The following is a 20,486-nucleotide window of genomic DNA, read 5'->3' as shown; positions in this document are numbered from 1 at the left end:
TTTCTCTCAGCAGGTGCAGGCTGTTACCTTGCCACCAATCCATGACCGGGGTCACAATCTGAGAGCTGGAGATTGGGTCGTCATCAAAAAGCATGTTCGAAAGACTTGCTTAGAGCCACGTTGAAAAGGTCCATACCAGGTGGTGCTGACAACTACGACAGCTGTGAAGTGTGCAGGACTGCCGAATTGGATACATGCAAGCCACACAAAGAGAGTGGTGAGTTCGCAAGAGCATGAAGAAGTGTTGAGAGCACCAACAGCAGTGAAAGAAGTGGCTGTACCTGAACCAGAACAAGAACAGATTGAACCTGAAATTGACCCAGAGCTGGTGGAAGATGGGTCAATCACCCCTGTAAGAGACAAAAGTGAAGAATTACAGGAGGGTGAGCAAGAATCTAACAACTCAACAGATACAGGCAGGAGAACCGAGTACAGCAGGGGTTCTCCCAGAAGCAGACAGTGCTAAAAAACAAGCAGAGCAAGTGCCAGATCAAGAGGGTGAAAGAGTTGAGACGGATCAAAGTCAAAGTGGTCCGACTCCTCCTGAACCCGTTGCAGGTCCATCAAGAGAAAACACCATAGAAAGAGGAAAAGAGAAGAGTCAAATTCTGAAGAGAATATTGACAGAAGGAACAAGAAAATGAGACAATTGGCCTGAATTGCAATTTGGAAAGAAGAAAGAATTGGTTATAAATGAACCAATAGTGGAAGAAGTGGATGCTACAAGAAAAGACGACTTAAGTGAAGGAGAATTAGGAGGAGAACGAAGGTTGAAAAGAAAGAGGGTAGCAAGCCGAAGATACACAGGTCTTGAGTGGGCATATGCAGCAACAAGTAAATGGCAAAATGAGTTCATGTCCTTTTGCTTTGACAGAGAAGTTCCGAATCAGAACTTTGATGCAACCTGAAGGGAATCAATAGACTGAGTTGTTGAGCTAATCTGAAGGCCAATCTAAAGAGAGACTGTTGAAATAAAACCGGATAAGACATTGATAACCTGATATGACATTTGAAAACCTGGATGTGACAAGCTGCTAACCAATTTTTTTACAAGGGAGAAAAGGGTTCTTATGTGTGAATTTCAACTATGAGAAAAGAAGCATTTTTGATTATTTTTTTGTTATTTTTCTTGTTGCACTTCAACTAAGAGCTATATCTACTTTCTCATTCTTAACAGATCTTGGCTGAATTAAATAATCGAGTTACAAATATTAGATATTGCAGATATTTGAGTGTTGAAGTGACAATTATGTGTGAAATAATGTTTATAATAATGATTGTGGGTATGTCTATTCATGAGATGAAAGAAGCTGCTATTACTCCTGTTCTTGAGACTACTACACTAACAGCTTTAGAGAGTTTCAAGCTAGATGAAAAATATTTGCATGATTACACCAATGCTCAAGGAGAGCTTTCTTCTAACGTGTTCTATTGGTTGTTGAGTGAGTATGTGGAGGTAATGCATGCAAGGAATTGTCTTGTGTGTACACAAATTCCTTCCTCTGTGGAAGAAGGGGTTACGTACCGCTGCTTACCCCTAACGTATGGCATAACTTGTAGTTTGCTACTAACCAGATTCTATAATCAAGAGTATATTCAGTATTTTTATTCTAACCACGACTTAGGGGGTCATTACAACATTGGCGGTAAAAGCCGCTTACCGCCGTGCAGAGGACCGCCAACACACCGCCGCCGCCGCGGAATTCCGCCTCAGCTATTATGACCCACAGCTCGGAATCCGCCAAAATTTAGACACCCACACAAGTCCGCCACCCCCAAAGGTCAGTGATAAACTAGCGATAACAAAACCAACACCGTCACGCCAACAGGAATATGCCCACACTATCACGACCCATGAATCAACACGGCGGTCTTACAACCGCGGTATTCCATTGGCGGTACACACCGCTGCGCTCAAAATACACACAAATATACAAAACACTGCCACATTGGACAATTCCAAATAAACACACCTGATACACATACACACACCACTCCCTCACACTCAATACAATATAAAACACCCACCCACATCACCCACAAACCCCTACGACCACAATTGCGACTGAAGCCAGAGAGAGACACCACCATTTACAAACTAGTATCCACAGGCACTCAACACCATCACTCACACAACATCCACGCACAAAACACCACACACCCCTAAACATCACCCCACACGTCACAACACACACCACCCCACAGATCACCCACACCACCCCATGGCACTGCAAAGATACCCCAGGTTTTCTGAGGAGGAGCTCAGGGTCATGGTGGAGGAAATCATCCGGGCAGAGCCACAGCTATTCGTCAGCACACCACCATAGCTTGTAAGATGAAGCTATGTCGCAGAATCGTGGACAGGGTCAACGCAGTGGGACAGCACCCAAGAACTAGGGATGACATCAGGAAGAGGTGGAACGACCTACGGGGGAAGGAGCGTTCCGTGGTCTCAAGACACCAGATTGCAGATCAGAGGACTGGCGGCAGACCCCCACCTCTCCCCTAGAACTAACAACATGGGAGGAGCAGGTCTTGGCTATACTGCATCCTGAGGGCCTCGCAGGAGTAGCTGGAGGAATGGACTCTGGTAAGTCAAATCTTTGCTACTTCATCCCCACCCTACCTGCACGCTATCACATACCCCCACCCTCGCTTTGACCCCCATCACTCCAACTCCTCACAGATGTCCCACTATCACAAACCACCCACCCAACCCCAAGCCCTGCATGCAACACCAAAGCATGGACACCCATCACCAATGCATGGCCACTGCACATACCCACACACCCCCCTAAACAATTATCACACAAGGTCCCACACAAGAATGCAAGCACTGGGGTACAGGGTCACCCACCCATTGTACACCATGGCACTCACAGATGCAATAATCATGCCTTTACACCCCTGCAGGACCCCTACCCAACGTCACTGGGCAGGAGGGTCCAGACATGTCCACTCCACCCACAGAAGAGGCCCACAGTGATGACAGCAGCTCTGTCCAACTGGATCAAGATGACCAGCCCGGCCCATCTGGGACACCAGGACAGTCGGTTCCCCTCACACAGTCACAGGCCACTACAGAGCTTCGCCCCTCTGGAAACACTAGCACAGCACCCACCCAGCGGGCCCATGCCTCTGTCCCCAGGACACGTCAAGCAGCAGGGTGTCCACCACTACAGAGAACCCAGGCTAACCCACCACCCCGACAACACCAGGGACCTGGGGGCAGTGGTAGTGGGCACACGGTTCAGGGGACAGAGGCCCAGGAACACAGGGGAACTGGGAGAGCTGCTGTGCGACAGGGGTGGGGGGGCAGGCCCAGGGAACCCACTCTCCAACATCATGGGAGCCTACCACCATTCCCAGGAGACGATGGCAATGGTACTGGCCAAGTTTCAGGAGACCCAGCAGCTGCAGGAGGAACAGTATTTGGGGTTCAGGGAGGAACTCCTATCCATCAATACCACCCTGGGCACCATTGTAGGGGTGCTGAAGGAACTCGTCAGCACCAGGGGGACACTGTGGCACAACAAGGGGCCCCTGACACTAGCCTGGACGATGAACTGCCCACCACCTCGGCCGGTGCTAGGGGACAGGAGGCACCGCCACAGGACCACGACACCAGCACCCCACCCCCTGCAGAGGGAGAACCACCCCACAAACGGTCCCTGAGATCCAGGACAAAGACAGAGAACAATGCCAAGACCCCCGCCAAGAAATGAGACCACCCTGATTGTCATCCTTCTGTCCCACTTTGTCACCCTGTCCATCCTTAAACTGCCCAAGCTCCACTCCCTATACCCCTTTGGACAATGCACCTGTGAGACTAATAGACTGGACTCTGCCATGGACATTCCTCCACCATCACCCCTGACCATTTTACAACACACTCCAATATTTATCACTTAAATAAACACCCTTAAATCACAAAACAATCTGGAGTCAGTCTGTGCTTTTGAAAATGTGTATTTGCAATAACTGTGGAAAAATGCTCTATCCAATGTATTGTCAACATACCTATGTCACACAGCTCCATGCGGAAACAAAGCAGATGTCACACAGTGGGACCCACATCTGTGAAATAGAAAGGGAAAGTGACAACTCAGGGTCCATACACTGGGTGAAAGTGACAGACAGATGAGAGGTAGAAGAATTATATCAGATGTGGCAGGCAGTGTTGTCTTCTTACCTGTGTCTCACTGGAAGCATTGATGAATCACCGTGTTTCTGTTGTCTATGTCCTCTTCTTCTGCTTCCTCGTCTTCACTGTCCACGGGCTCCACAGCTGCCACAACACTTCCATCTGGACCTTCCTCCTGCAGAAAAGGCACCTGTCGTCGCAAAGCCAAGTTGTGAAGCATACAGCAGGCCACGATGATCTGGCACACCTTCTTTGGTGAGTAGAATGGGGAACCACCTGTCATATGAAGGCACTGGAACCTGGCCTTCAGGAGGCCGAAGGTTCTTTCTATAATCCTCCTAGTTCACCCATGTGCCTCATTGTAGCGTTCCTCTGCCCTTGTCCTGGGATTCATCACTGGAGTCAGTAGCCATGACAGGTTGGGGTAACCAGAGTCACCTGCAAATGTCGAGGGACAACTGTTAGACACACACTAACTCTTAGGGACATCCCCAGACCCAGACACCTAGTCACCCTGTATAGGGTCTATGTCATCACCTAATAGCCACACACGGTGCCTCTGGAGTTGCTGCTATTCCTCAAAATGTAAGCGTCATGCACTGAGCCAGGAAACTTGGCATTCACATAGGAGATGTGCTGGTCGGCCAAACACACCATCTGCACATTCATCGAATGGAAACTCTTCCGGTTTCTGTACACCTGTTCACTCCTGCGGGGGGCAAGGCCACGTGTGTCCCATCAATGGCACCTATGATGTTGGGGATATGTCCCAGGGCATAGAAGTCACCTTTCACTGTAGGCAAATCCTCCACCTGAGGGAACACGATGTAGCTGAGATGAAACCTGCGTTTCAGCAGGGCAGACAACACTCTGGACAACACTTTGGAGAACATAGGCTGGGACATCCCTGATGCTATGGCCACTGCTGTTTGAAAAGACCCACTTGCCAGGAAATGGAGTACTGACAGGACCTGCACTAGAGGGGGGATTCCTGTGGGATGGCGGATAGCTGACATCAGGTCTGGCTCCAACTGGGCACACAGTTCAAGGATTGTGGTACGATCAAGTCTGTAGGTGACAATTACATGTCGCTCCTCCATTGTCGACAGGTCCACCAGCGGTCTGTACACCGGAGGATGCCGCCATCTCCTCACCTGCCCCAGCGGACGTGCTCTATGGAGGAGAACAGCGAGCAGAGAGTCAACCAACACTGAGGTACGTAAACACAACTTTATTCCACAATTTTTAAAAAACGCTATTTGCCTGTATTAGTGTGTATGCAAGGCCTAGATATTTGTGACGCAGTTAAAATGAATGCCACGTGGGCCCCTGAAATGGCGGCTGCCTGACCTGTAATGTGGGACAAGGGGATATGAGGTAACTGCGCTGGCGTTGTACACCATTGCTGTAGGCGGTCGAAGACCGCAGCGCAATCCTGCATTGGTTAACATTGGACCCTATGGGTCCCAGGAGCCAATGACGATGTACGCCTGCGGTGATGGTACGCACCGCCGCAGACGTCACCGCCATTTTCTCTCTGTTCACTCACTTGATACCTGATCTTCGACAGGAGAGGACCTACACTACAAGTGCTGCTGTGACCTCAGTCTGGAAGAGACAATGGCTCACATGCCTGGGGAAAGGGCCCCTGCCTTCAGCACGGAGGAGTTGGAGAAACTAGTGGATGGGTCCTACCCCAGTACACGCTACTCTATGGTCCTCCAGACAAACAGGTAAGTACACTGTGAGCATGCTGAATGAGCAATGCCTGTGTGGAGTGGTGTGGATGAAAGATAGGGGGGGGCGAGAATGAGTCGTGCATGAAACGACGGTGAGTGCATGTGCGTCATGGCAAGGGTAGGGATGTGGGCCAATGACTGTGACAATGCGGACGGTTATATCTTCTCCTTTTCCCCTGTACTATTCCTGTAGGTCAGTGCTTACCAGAAAAAGGATATTTGGCGTGCCATCGCCAAGGAAGTCCGGACCCTGGGGGTCCACCACAGACGGAGCACCACTGCTGTAAAAGATGGGAGGACATTCGCCGCTGGAGCAAGAAGATGGCAGAGGCCCAGCTGGGGATGGCCTCCCAATGTGGGAGAGGTGCCTGTTGCACCATGACCCCCCTGATGTTCCGGATCCTGGCGGTGGCGTATGCGCAGTTGGATGGGCGCTTGAGGGCATCACAGCAGCCACAAGGGGGTGAGTACACTCTCATTCTGCTGATTCAGGGCGCATTGGAGGTGTCTGGGTGGCGGAGGTGGGCTGTGGGTTCCCCTAGGCCAGGGCGAGTTTAGTAGGCAAGGTCCCTTCGTAAGGCAGGCCATGTGGAACCCCATCCCACCTGTGTTCAGAGCCAACTACACCTAGTCAGGCTCCTGTGACTTCCATGTGTGCAGCAATCGGGCATAGGCCTTGTACCCCATGTCCCTGTGATTAATTAGGGAACTCAAAGTGCACGGCGTAGTGCAGGGGGCTTCTGTGTCTGTAGTGTCTGCCAACGGTAGCGGTATTGCATGCACTCGAGATGTCTTTCTTCTGTCTCCCTCCCCCCCTTTTTTGTGGTCTCCCTGTTCTTGTGCATTAGCATCATCAGGCGGAGGAGCAGTGGCACCGGAGCAGGAGGGAGCTGCATCCCACATGGCCCTGGAGGGTGACACAATGGAGTCAGAAGCCACCAGTGGGACGGAGGGCGAGGGGAGCTCCACGGCGGGGACAGGAGCTGAGACCAGCGACATGGACTCCTCCTCTGATGGGAGCTCCCTTGCGGTGGCGGGCCCCTCAGTGCCCACCGCATCTACAGCCGCCACCCCCCCTACCAGCACCGCCCTCCCAGCAGCCCCTCAGCTTGTGCCCCGTGGCCGCTCACCCAGGAGGGTGGGCATCTCCTTCGCCCCAGGCACCTCAGCGCCTGCCCCAGTCAGCCCTTCTGCCCTCAGTGAGGAGGCCATTGACCTCCTCAGGTCCCTCACTGTTGGGCAGTCTACCATTTTGAATGCCATCCAGGGTGTAGAGAGGCAGTTGCAATAGACCAATGCATACCTGGAGGGCATTCATTCTGGTCAGGCAGCCCAACAGCGAGCATTTCAGACTCTGGCCTCAGCAGTGATGGCAGCAGTTGTCCCTGTGTCCAGCCTCCCCCCTCCAGCTTCCTCCACCCAGACCCAAACACCTGTACCTCAGCCTATCCCAAGCACACCATCAGACCAGCATGCACACACCTCAACACACAAGGGAAGCTCAGGCAAACATGAGCACCACACATCCCACAGGCACTCACACAAGCATCATACCCATGACACATACCAACATCCACTGTGTCCTCCTTCTCCTCATCTCCCTCCTCCCTCCCTGTCTCGTCTCCACTCACACCTGCATGCACTACATCTTCAGCCACTACGTCCACCACCAGAATACCCATCACCACACCCTGCTCACTTGCACTCACCACCCCCACTACCATTCACACATCCCCTGTGTCCTCTACCAGTGTGTCTGTAAGCCCACCTCCCAAGGTACACAAACGCAGCCACACACCCACCCAACAGCCATCGACCTCACGACAGCCTCCAGCCCATGCACCTTCACCCAAAGTCAGAAAACGTACACCTCCTACAACCACTACCTCTTCCTTCACTCCCAAACCCTCTCCATCTACCCGTCCCAGTGTGTCCAAAAATCTTTTCCTGTCCAACCTTGACCTCTTCCCCTCACCTCCCCCACCCCTTTAGTCCCCTAGGGCCCGCCTTTCCAGGTCCCAACCCAGCACCTCAACCAAAACATCTGCGGGAACAGTGGTGCCAGCAGTAACCGGCTTCTGGAGTGCGCCAAGCAGCAGGGCAGCCAGTGTGCCAAGGAGCCAGACCACGGACAGTCCCCCACCTCAAAAGCATAAAAAGTTGGCCACTGCCCGGGGGGAGAGAGGCAAAACATCTACCACCAAAGCCTCTCCCAGGAGTACAGTTGGGAGTTGGAAGACAGCTGCGCCACCATTCAAGGTGGGGAAGGGGCACAGAAAAACAGGCAAGTCGCCGAAAATCTGCACGGTGGACAAGACCGCCACAAGCACCGCTGCCAAAGACACCGCTGCCACAAGCACCGCTGCACAAGACACCGCCGCCACCAGCACCGCAGCCAAGGACACTGCGCCACAAGCACCGCTGCCAAGGACACCACCGCCACAAGCACCGCTGCACAGGACACCACCAGCACTGCTGCCAAGGACACCGCCGCCACAAGCACCGCTGCACAGGACACCGCCGCCACCTGCACCGCTGCCAAGGACACCGCCGCCACCAGCACAGCTGCCAAGGACACCGCCGCCACAAGCACCGCTGCACAGGACACCGCCGCCAGCCGCTGCCAAGGACACCGCCGCCACAAGCACCGCTGCACAGGACACCGCCGCCACAAGCACCGCTGCCAAGGACACCGCCGCCACCAGCACCGCTGCCAAGGACACCGCCGCCACCAGCACCGCTGCCAAGGACACCGCCACCACAAGCACCGCTGCCAAGGACACTGCCGCCACCAGCACCGCTGCCAAGGACACCGCCGACACCAGCACCGCAGGCCAATGAGCGCCAAAAACTCAGACACTACGGAGGCCGCCACGAGCAGGATGAAGCACTCTGGGCACAAAGCCCCCTACAGAACCAGTGGAGATTGACATCCACTACCTCAGTCCTTGGCAGGATGAAGCACTCTGGACACAAAGCCCACTCCAGAACCAGTGAAGATTGACATCCACTACCTCAGTCCTTGGCAGGATGAAGCACTCTGGGCACAAAGCCCTCCCCAGAACCTGTGGAGATTCACATCCACTACCTCAGTCCTTGGCAGGATGAAGCACTCTGGGCACAAAGCCCCCTCTAGAACCAGTGGAGACTGTTATCCACTACCTCTGTCCTTGGCAGGATGAAGCACTCTGGGCACAAAGCCCCCTCCAGAACCAGTGGAGACTGTTATCCATTTGAGAGACTGTGGCTTTGCACTCCCCAGGATTCAGCAGTGGATAAACCACCCACTTGAGAGACTTGAGAGACTGTGGCTTTGCACTCCCCAGGATAAAGCAGTGGGCAAACCACCCACTTGAGAGACTTGAGAGACTGTGGCTTTGCACTCCCCAGGATAAAGCAGTGGGCAAACCACCCACTGGAAAGACTTGAGAGACTGTGGCTTTGCACTCCCCAGGATAAAGCAGTGGGAAAACCACCCACTTGAGAGATTTGAGAGACTGTGGCTTTGCACTCCCCAGGATAAAGCAGTGGGCAAACCACCTACGGGAAAGACTTCCCAGGATAAAGCAGTGGGAAAACCACCCACTTGAGAGACTTGAGAGACTGTGGCTTTGCACTCCCCAGGATAAAGCAGTGGGCAAACCACCCACTTGAGAGACTTGTGAGACTGTGGCTTAGCACTCCCCAGGATAAAGCAGTGGGCAAACCACCCACTGGAAAGACTTGTGAGACTGTGGCTTTGCACTCCCCAGGATAAAGCAGTGGGCAGACCACCCACTTGAGAGACTTGAGAGACTGTGGCTTTGCACTCCCCAGGATAAAGCAGTGGGCAAACCACCCACTGGAAAGACTTGTGAGACTGTGGCTTTGCACTCCCCAGGATAAAGCAGTGGGCAAACCACCCACTGGAAAGACTTGTGAGACTGTGGCTTTGCACTCCCCAGGATAAAGCAGTGGGCAAACCACCCACTTGAGAGACTTGAGAGACTGTGGCTTTGCGCTCCCCAGGATAAAGCAGTGGGAATGGAGCCCCCTCGTGGATCTAGCGTTGTGCACTCATCCGGCTGAGGTGCCCCTCCCTTCCATTCCCCCTGAGGTGCCTGTTGTATTTCTATCAGATGCCCCAGCAGTGTTCTCTCCGTTTTGATCTGGTGTCTTGTGTGGGCCTCGCCCATGCATTTTGGGCCCAGTGGTCCATGGACTTTAATGGTGTAATACCTTGGACTTGTACTCTTGGTGTATATATTTGTTTGTAGAGTATATATATATTTTTAAATACTGTATTTTAATAGATTACAAACGTTCAAATAATTTCCTTTTGTCCTTGCATTCTTCCAGGGGGGTTGGGGGTTGTAAATGTAATGTATCAGCATGTACTTGTGTGTGTGTTGTAGTGGGTGAGGGTGGGGCTGGGGGTGTTGCGTGTTGCCCGTGTGTGTCACGCTTTTTTCCCTCCCCTGTGTCGTAGGTGCAGTACTCACCGTGGTCTTCGCCGCCGTCTTTGATGTTCCTGGTAGAGGAGCAGGAAGACAAAGGCTGGGAGAATATGGAGTTCAGGTTCCAGGGCGTCCTGGTTCCTCGTGGGTTGTGTAGAGGTGAGCGTTTTCCCTTCCAAGTCCTGTTTCCGCCGTGTTTTTGTTTGCGGTGAATCCGCCCCGGAAAAGGTGGCGGATTGGACTGTTGTAATACTGTGGGCGGTACATTGTGTTCCGCCTGCCTGTTGGAGTTACCGCCACGGTGTTTGTTTGTACCGCCGTGGCAGTCGGAGTGTTAAAGTGGCTGTCTATGTTGGCGGTTTCCCGCCATGGTCGTGATTCCATTTCTTTTACCGCCGGCCTGTTGGCGGATTTACCGCCACTTTAGCACCGACCGCTAGGGTTGTAATGAGGGCCTTAGTGTTTTCTTTCATACTCATTATTAGCTATTTAAGTAAAGTAGCTAAGGAGCATGATATAGTATTAGTTAGGGGATTCTTTGAACCAACACTAACATTTGGAACTGCTTATGCACACCGTAACAACCTAACTTGTTTATTAAACCTCATTAGAAAAGAGTTTCATAGGGCATACTGATGACAGAAGGAATGCGTTGAAGGAGAAGTTAGAGAAAGGACTGGAGAAAAGGTCTTATATGAATGATTCTGCTTACACTGCTTTTAAAACACAAGGGAAACTTTGTATATGTAGGCCAAAATCACGCACTGACACTTTATTTGTGGGAACGAGTGAATGTAGGCATGTGTTTTTGTTTCAGAGTAAATATACTTTTATGCTGAATGGTCAGGACCCTGTGATTCCTGTGATCTACTATATTTGTGGACTTAATGCTTATTACCGTCTTCCTAGAGGATGATATGGGACATGCTATTTAGGGATAGTTTTCCCTAAGATTTATCAGATAGATGATTTAAAGAAAATTCCGAAAAGTGACTGAATTACATCATGAGCAACAGAGTAGGGAAACCTCTTTTGCAATTGTGGGAGATATTTTTGGTGCAATAATTCCTTCTGTAGGGGTTATTCTGAATGCAATCAAGATACGAAAGTTGTCTACTATTGTGGATAACATGCTGACAAACTTTACAGGGGCAATACTTCTGTTCAATACTGAATTGGCTGCGGATAGAGCTATGACACTTCAAAATAGGCCTGCATTAGACATCATTTTAGCGAAAGAGGGTGGAGTCTGTAAAATTATTAATGCCAGGCACTGTTGTTCCTACATTCCAGAGAATGATAAGGAGATAAGAGACTTACTTACTAACTGTAGGAAGTTGGCTCTGTATGTGCTATTTCAAAGTAAGGAATAGTATGCACAGAGTCCAAGGGTTCCCCTTAGAGGTAAAATAGTGGTAAAAATAGATAATACTAATGCTCTATTTTGTGGTAGTGTGGTCGAGCAGTAGGCTTATCCAAGGAGTAGTGTTAAGCATTTGTTGTACATACACATAGACAATAAATGAGGTACACACACTCAGAGACAAATCCAGCCAATAGGTTTTTATATAGAAAAATATCTTTTCTTAGTTTATTTTAAGAACCACAGGTTCAAATTCTACATGTAATATCTCATTCGAAAGGTATTGCAGGTAAGTACTTTAGGAACTTCAAATCATCAAAATTGCATGTATACTTTTCAAGTTATTCACAAATAGCTGTTTTAAAAGTGGACACTTAGTGCAATTTTCACAGTTCCTAGGGGAGGTAAGTATTTGTTAGTTTTACCAGGTAAGTAAGACACTTACAGGGTTCAGTTCTTGGTCCAAGGTAGCCCACCGTTGGGGGTTCAGAGCAACCCCAAAGTCACCACACCAGCAGCTCAGGGCCGGTCAGGTGCAGAGTTCAAAGTGGTGCCCAAAACACATAGGCTAGAATGGAGAGAAGGGGGTGCCCCGGTTCCGGTCTGTTTGCAGGTAAGTACCCGCGTCTTCGGAGGGCAGACCAGGGGGGTTTTGTAGGGCACCGGGGGGGACACAAGCCCACACAGAAATTTCACCCTCAGCAGCGCGGGGGCGGCCGGGTGCAGTGTAGAAACAAGCGTCGGGTTTGTAATGGAAGTCAATGCGAGATCTAGGGATCTCTTCAGCGCTGCAGGCAGGCAAGGGGGGGGTTCCTCGGGGAAACCTCCACTTGGGCAAGGGAGAGGGACTCCTGGGGGTCACTCCTCCAGTGAAAGTCCGGTCCTTCAGGTCCTGGGGGCTGCGGGTGCAGGGTCTCTCCCAGGTGTCGGGACTTTGGTTTCAAAGAGTCGCGGTCAGGGGAAGCCTCGGGATTCCCTCTGCAGGCGGCGCTGTGGGGACTCAGGGGGGACAGGTTTTTGTACTCACAGTCTTAGAGTAGTCCGGGGGTCCCTCCTGAGGTGTTGGATCGCCACCAACCGAGTCGGGGTCGCCGGGTGCAGTGTTGCAAGTCTCACGCCTTTTGCGGGGAGCTTGCAGGGTTCTTTAAAGCTGCTGGAAACAAAGTTGCAGCTTTTCTTTGGAGCAGGTCCGCTGTCCTCGGGAGTTTCTTGTCTTTTCGAAGCAGGGGCAGTCCTCAGAGGATGTCGAGGTCGCTGGTCCCTTTGGAAGGCGTCGCTGGAGCAGGATCTTTGGAAGGCAGGAGACAGGCCGGTGAGTTTCTGGAGCCAAGGCAGTTGTCGTCTTCGGGTCTTCCTCTGCAGGGGTTTTTCAGCTAGGCAGTCCTTCTTCTTGTAGTTGCAGGAATCTAATTTTCTAGGGTTCAGGGTAGCCCTTAAATACTAAATTTAAGGGCGTGTTTAGGTCTGGGGGGTTAGTAGCCAATGGCTACTAGCCCTGAGGGTGGGTACACCCTCTTTGTGCCTCCTCCCAAGGGGAGGGGGTCACAATCCTAACCCTATTGGGGGAATCCTCCATCTGCAAGATGGAGGATTTCTAAAAGTTAGAGTCACCTCAGCTCAGGACACCTTAGGGGCTGTCCTGACTGGCCAGTGACTTCTCCTTGTTATTCTCATTATTTTCTCCGGCCTTGCCGCCAAAAGTGGGGCCTGGCCGGAGGGGGCGGGCAACTCCACTAGCTGGAGTGTCCTGCTGGGTTGGCACAAAGGAGGTGAGCCTTTGAGGCTCACCGCCAGGTGTGACAATTCCTGCCTGGGAGAGGTGTTAGCATCTCCACCCAGTGCAGGCTTTGTTACTGGCCTCAGAGTGACAAAGGCACTCTCCCCGTGGGGCCAGCAACATGTCTCGGTTTGTGGCAGGCTGCTAAAACTAGTCAGCCTACACAGATAGTCGGTTAAGTTTCAGGGGGCACCTCTAAGGTGCCCTCTGTGGTGTATTTTACAATAAAATGTACACTGGCATCAGTGTGCATTTATTGTGCTGAGAAGTTTGATACCAAACTTCCCAGTTTTCAGTGTAGCCATTATGGTGCTGTGGAGTTCGTGTTTGACAGACTCCCAGACCATATACTCTTATGGCTACCCTGCACTTACAATGTCTAAGGTTTTATTTAGACACTGTAGGGGTACCATGCTCATGCACTGGTACCCTCACCTATGGTATAGTGCACCCTGCCTTAGGGCTGTAAGGCCTGCTAGAGGGGTGTCTTACCTATACTGCATAGGCAGTGAGAGGCTGGCATGGCACCCTGAGGGGAGTGCCATGTCGACTTACTCGTTTTGTCCTCACTAGCACACACAAGCTGGCAAGCAGTGTGTCTGTGCTGAGTGAGAGGTCTCCAGGGTGGCATAAGACATGCTGCAGCCCTTAGAGACCTTCCTTGGCATCAGGGCCCTTGGTACTAGAAGTACCAGTTACAAGGGACTTATCTGGATGCCAGGGTCTGCCAATTGTGGATACAAAAGTACAGGTTAGGGAAAGAACACTGGTGCTGGGGCCTGGTTAGCAGGCCTCAGCGCACTTTCAATTGTAAACATAGCATCAGCAAAGGCAAAAAGTCAGGGGGCAACCATGCCAAGGAGGCATTTCCTTACACAACCCCCCCCCAAACGAAAGAGGATGAGACTAACCTTTCCCAAGAGAGTCTTCATTTTCTAAGTGGAAGAACCTGGAAAGGCCATCTGCATTGGCATGGGCAGTCCCAGGTCTGTGTTCCACTATAAAGTCCATTCCCTGTAGGGAGATGGACCACCTCAACAGTTTAGGATTTTCACCTTTCATTTGCATCAGCCATTTGAGAGGTCTGTGGTCAGTTTGAACTAGGAAGTGAGTCCCAAAGAGGTATGGTCTCAGCTTCTTCAGGGACCAAACCACAGCAAAGGCCTCCCTCTCAATGGCACTCCAACGCTGCTCCCTGGGGAGTAACCTCCTGCTAATGAAAGCAACAGGCTGGTCAAGGCCATCATCATTTGTTTGGGACAAAACTGCCCCTATCCCCTGTTCAGAGGCATCAGTCTGCACAATGAACTGCTTAGAATAATCTGGAGCTTTGAGAACTGGTGCTGAGCACATTGCTTGTTTCAGGGTGTCAAAGGCCTGTTGGCAGTCCACAGTCCAGTTCACTTTCTTGGGCATTTTCTTGGAGGTGAGCTCAGTGAGGGCTGTCACAATGGATCCATATCCCTTCACAAACCTCCTGTAGTACCCAGTCAAGCCAAGGAATGCCCTGACTTGAGTCTGGGTTTTTGGAGCTACCCAGTCCAGAATAGTCTGGATCTTGGGTTGGAGTGGCTGAACTTGGCCTCCACCTACAAGGTGTCCCAAGTAAACCACAGTTCCCTGCCCTATCTGGCATTTGGATGCCTTGATAGAGAGGCCTGCAGATTGCAGAGCCTTCAAAACCTTCCTCAGGTGGACCAGGTGATCCTGCCAGGTGGAGCTAAAGACAGCAATATCATCAAGATAAGCTGTGCTAAAGGACTCCAAGCCAGCAAGGACTTGATTCACCAACCTTTGGAAGGTGGCAGGGGCATTCTTTAAACCAAAGGGCATAACAGTAAACTGATAATGCCCATCAGGTGTGGAGAATGCTGTCTTTTCTTTTGCTCCGGGTGCCATTTTTATTTGCCAGTACCCTGCTGTCAAGTCAAAGGTACTTAGAAATTTGGCAGCACCTAATTTGTCAATGAGCTCATCAGCTCTTGGAATTGGATGGGCATCTGTCTTGGTGACAGAGTTGAGCCCTCTGTAGTCCACACAAAACCTCATCTCTTTCTTTCCATCTTTGGTGTGAGGTTTGGGGACTAAGACCACTGGGCTAGCCCAGGGGCTGTCAGAGCGCTCAATCACTCCCAATTCCAGCATCTTGTGGACTTCCATCTTGATGCTTTCCTTAACATGGTCAGACTGTCTGAAGATTTTGTTCTTGACAGGCATGCTGTCTCCTGTGTCCACATCATGGGTACACAGGTGTGTCTGACCAGGGGTTAGGGAGAAAAGCTCAGGAAACTGTTGTAGGACTCTCCTACAATCAGCCTGCTGTTGGCCAGAGAGGGTGTCTGAGTAGATCACTCCATCTACTGTGCCATCTTTTGGGTCTGATGACAGAAGATCAGGGAGAGGTTCACTCTCTGCCTCCTGATCCTCATCTGTTACCATTAACAGATTCACATCAGCCCTGTCATGGAAGAGCTTAAGGCGGTTCACATGGATCACCCTCTTGGGGCTCCTGCTTGTGCCCAGGTCCACCAGGTAGGTGACCTGACTCTTCCTCTCTAGCACTGGGTAAGGGCCACTCCATTTGTCCTGGAGTGCCCTGGGAGCCACAGGCTCCAGAACCCAGACTTTCTGCCCTGGTTGGAACTCAACCAGTGCAGCCTTTTGGTCATACCAAAACTTCTGGAGTTGTTGGCTGGCCTCAAGGTTTTTGGTTGCCTTTTCCATGTACTCTGCCATTCTAGAGCGAAGGCCAAGTACATAGTCCACTATGTCCTGTTTAGGCTCATGGAGAGGTCTCTCCCAGCCTTCTTTAACAAGGGCAAGTGGTCCCCTTACAGGATGACCAAACAGAAGTTCAAAGGGTGAGAACCCTACTCCCTTCTGTGGTACCTCCCGGTAAGCGAAAAGCAGACATGGCAGGAGGACATCCCATCTCCTTTTGAGTTTTTCTGGGAGCCCCATGATCATGCCCTTTAATGTCTTGTTGAATCTCTCAACTAAGCCATTAGTTTGTGGATGGTAAGGTGTAGTGAATTTATAAGTCACTCCACACTCATTCCACATGTGCTTTAGGTATGCTGACATGAAGTTGGTACCTCTGTCAGACACCACCTCCTTAGGGAAACCCACTCTGGTAAAGATACCAATGAGGGCCTTGGCTACTGCAGGGGCAGTAGTCGACCTAAGGGGAATAGCTTCAGGATACCTGGTAGCATGATCCACTACTACCAGGATATACATATTTCCTGAGGCTGTGGGAGGTTCTAGTGGACCAACTATGTCCACACCCACTCTTTCAAAGGGCACCCCCACCACTGGAAGTGGAATGAGGGGGGCCTTTGGATGCCCACCTGTCTTACCACTGGCTTGACAGGTGGGGCAGGAGAGGCAAAACTCCTTAACCATGTTGGACATATTGGGCCAGTAGAAGTGGTTGACTAACCTCTCCCACGTCTTGGTTTGTCCCAAATGTCCAGCAAGGGGAATGTCATGGGCCAATGTTAGGATGAACTCCCTGAACAGCTGAGGCACTACCACTCTCCTAGTGGCACCAGGTTTGGGGTCTCTGGCCTCAGTGTACAGGAGCCCATCTTCCCAATAGACCCTATGTGTTCCATTTTTCTTGCCTTTGGACTCTTCAGCAGCTTGCTGCCTAAGGCCTTCAAGAGAGGGACAGGTTTCTTGTCCCTTACACAGCTCCTCCCTTGAGGGTCCCCCTGGGCCTAAGAGCTCAACCTGATAAGGTTCAAGCTCCAAAGGCTCAGTTCCCTCAGAGGGCAGAACTTCTTCCTGAGAAGAGAGGTTCCCTTTCTTTTGCTGTGTTGCAGTTGGTTTCCCAACTGACTTTCCTGTTCTCTTGGTAGGCTGGGCCATTTTTCCAGACTCCAGCTCTACTTTTTCACCCTGTGCCTTGCACTGTGCTCTTGTTTTCACACACACCAGTTCAGGGATACCCAGCATTGCTGCATGGGTTTTTAGCTCTACCTCAGCCCATGCTGAGGACTCCAGGTCATTTCCAAGCAGACAGTCCACTGGGATATTTGAGGAGACCACCACCTGTTTCAGGCCATTGACCCCTCCCCATTCTAAAGTAACCATTGCCATGGGATGTACTTTTCTCTGATTGTCAGCGTTGGTGACTGTGTAAGTTTTTCCAGTCAGGTATTGGCCAGGGGAAACCAGTTTCTCTGTCACCATGGTGACACTGGCACCTGTATCCCTCAGGCCCTCTATTCTGGTCCCATTAATTAAGAGTTGCTGTCTGTATTTTTGCATGTTAGGCGGCCAGACAGCTAGTGTGGCTAAATCCACCCCACCCTCAGAAACTAGAGTAGCTTCAGTGTGGACCCTGATTTGCTCTGGGCACACTGTTGATCCCACTTGGAGACTAGCCATACCAGTGTTACCTGGATGGGAGTTTGGAGTGGAACCTTTCTTGGGACAGACCTTGTCTCCAGTTTGGTGTCCATGCTGTTTACAGCTATGACACCAGGCCTTTTTGGGATCAAAGTTTTTACCCTTGTACCCATTGTTTTGTGAAGAGGCTCTGGGCCCACCCTCCTGTGCAGGTTTTTGGGGGCCTGTAGAAGACTCTTTACTATTTTTAGTTTTGGTTGTCTCATCACCCTTCTGCTGGGGAGTCTTTGTGACCCCTTTCTTTTGGTCACCCCCTGTTGAAGTCTTGGACACCCTTGTCTTGACCCAATGGTCCGCCTTCTTTCCCAATTCTTGGGGAGAAATTGGTCCTAGGTCTACCAGATGCTGATGCAGTTTATCATTGAAACAATTACTTAACAGGTGTTCTTTCACAAATAAATTGTACAGCCCATCATAATTATTTACACCACTGCCTTGAATCCAACCATCTAGTGTTTTCACTGAGTAGTCAACAAAGTCAACCCAGGTCTGGCTCGAGGATTTTTGAGCCCCCCTGAACCTAATCCTGTACTCCTCAGTGGAGAATCCAAAGCCCTCAATCAGGGTACCCTTCATGAGGTCATAAGATTCTGCATCTTTTCCAGAGAGTGTGAGGAGTCTATCCCTACACTTTCCAGTGAACATTTCCCAAAGGAGAGCACCCCAGTGAGATCTGTTCACTTTTCTGGTTACACAAGCCCTCTCAAAAGCTGTGAACCATTTGGTGATGTCATCACCATCTTCATATTTAGTTACAATCCCTTTGGGGATTTTCAACATGTCAGGAGAATCTCTGACCCTATTTATGTTGCTGCCACCATTGATGGGTCCTAGGCCCATCTCTTGTCTTTCCCTCTCTATGGCTAGGATCTGTCTTTCCAAAGCCAATCTTTTGGCCATCCTGGCTAACTGGATGTCCTCTTCACTGGGGTTATCCTCAGTGATTTCAGAGTTGTTGGTCCCTCCTGTGAGGGAGCCAGCATCTCTGACTATTATTTGTGGAGTCAGGGCTTGAGAAGCCCTGCTCTCCCTAAGTAGGACTGGAGGGGGGGAATTTCCCTCTAAGTCACTATCTTCATCCTCTGAGTTGCCATCCTCAGAGGGGTTGGCCTTTTCAAACTCTGCCAAAAGCTCCTGGAGCTGTACTTTGGTAGGTTTGGGGCCCATTGCTATTTTCTTTAGTTTACAGAGTGACCTTAGCTCTCTCATCTGTAGATGGAGGTAAGGTGTGGTGTCGAGTTCCACCACATTCACATCTGTGCTAGACATTATGCTTCTAAAAGTTGGAATACTTTTTAAGAAACTAAAACTGGTTCTAGAATCTAATTCAAACTTTTACCAAACTTTTAAACTCTAAAAGAAATGCTAAACAGGATCTAACACAAGGCCCTAGCAGGTCTTTTAAGAATTTAGAAAACTTTTCAAATTGCAAAAATCAATTTCTAATGACAATTTTGGAATTTGTCGTGTGATCAGGTATTGGCTGAGTAGTCCAGCAAATGCAAAGTCTTGTACCCCACCGCTGATCCACCAATGTAGGAAGTTGGCTCTGTATGTGCTATTTCAAAGTAAGGAATAGTATGCACAGAGTCCAAGGGTTCCCCTTAGAGGTAAAATAGTGGTAAAAATAGATAATACTAATGCTCTATTTTGTGGTAGTGTGGTCGAGCAGTAGGCTTATCCAAGGAGTAGTGTTAAGCATTTGTTGTACATACACATAGACAATAAATGAGGTACACACACTCAGAGACAAATCCAGCCAATAGGTTTTTATATAGAAAAATATCTTTTCTTAGTTTATTTTAAGAACCACAGGTTCAAATTCTACATGTAATATCTCATTCGAAAGGTATTGCAGGTAAGTACTTTAGGAACTTCAAATCATCAAAATTGCATGTATACTTTTCAAGTTATTCACAAATAGCTGTTTTAAAAGTGGACACTTAGTGCAATTTTCACAGTTCCTAGGGGAGGTAAGTATTTGTTAGTTTTACCAGGTAAGTAAGACACTTACAGGGTTCAGTTCTTGGTCCAAGGTAGCCCACCGTTGGGGGTTCAGAGCAACCCCAAAGTCACCACACCAGCAGCTCAGGGCCGGTCAGGTGCAGAGTTCAAAGTGGTGCCCAAAACACATAGGCTAGAATGGAGAGAAGGGGGTGCCCCGGTTCCGGTCTGTTTGCAGGTAAGTACCCGCGTCTTCGGAGGGCAGACCAGGGGGGTTTTGTAGGGCACCGGGGGGGACACAAGCCCACACAGAAATTTCACCCTCAGCAGCGCGGGGGCGGCCGGGTGCAGTGTAGAAACAAGCGTCGGGTTTGTAATGGAAGTCAATGCGAGATCTAGGGATCTCTTCAGCGCTGCAGGCAGGCAAGGGGGGGGTTCCTCGGGGAAACCTCCACTTGGGCAAGGGAGAGGGACTCCTGGGGGTCACTCCTCCAGTGAAAGTCCGGTCCTTCAGGTCCTGGGGGCTGCGGGTGCAGGGTCTCTCCCAGGTGTCGGGACTTTGGTTTCAAAGAGTCGCGGTCAGGGGAAGCCTCGGGATTCCCTCTGCAGGCGGCGCTGTGGGGACTCAGGGGGGACAGGTTTTTGTACTCACAGTCTTAGAGTAGTC

Source organism: Pleurodeles waltl, chromosome 5, assembly GCF_031143425.1.
Source record: "Pleurodeles waltl isolate 20211129_DDA chromosome 5, aPleWal1.hap1.20221129, whole genome shotgun sequence".
Classification (NCBI taxonomy): domain Eukaryota; kingdom Metazoa; phylum Chordata; class Amphibia; order Caudata; family Salamandridae; genus Pleurodeles; species Pleurodeles waltl.
The sequence above is the reverse complement of the archived record's forward strand: the minus strand, read 5'-3'. Positions refer to the sequence as shown.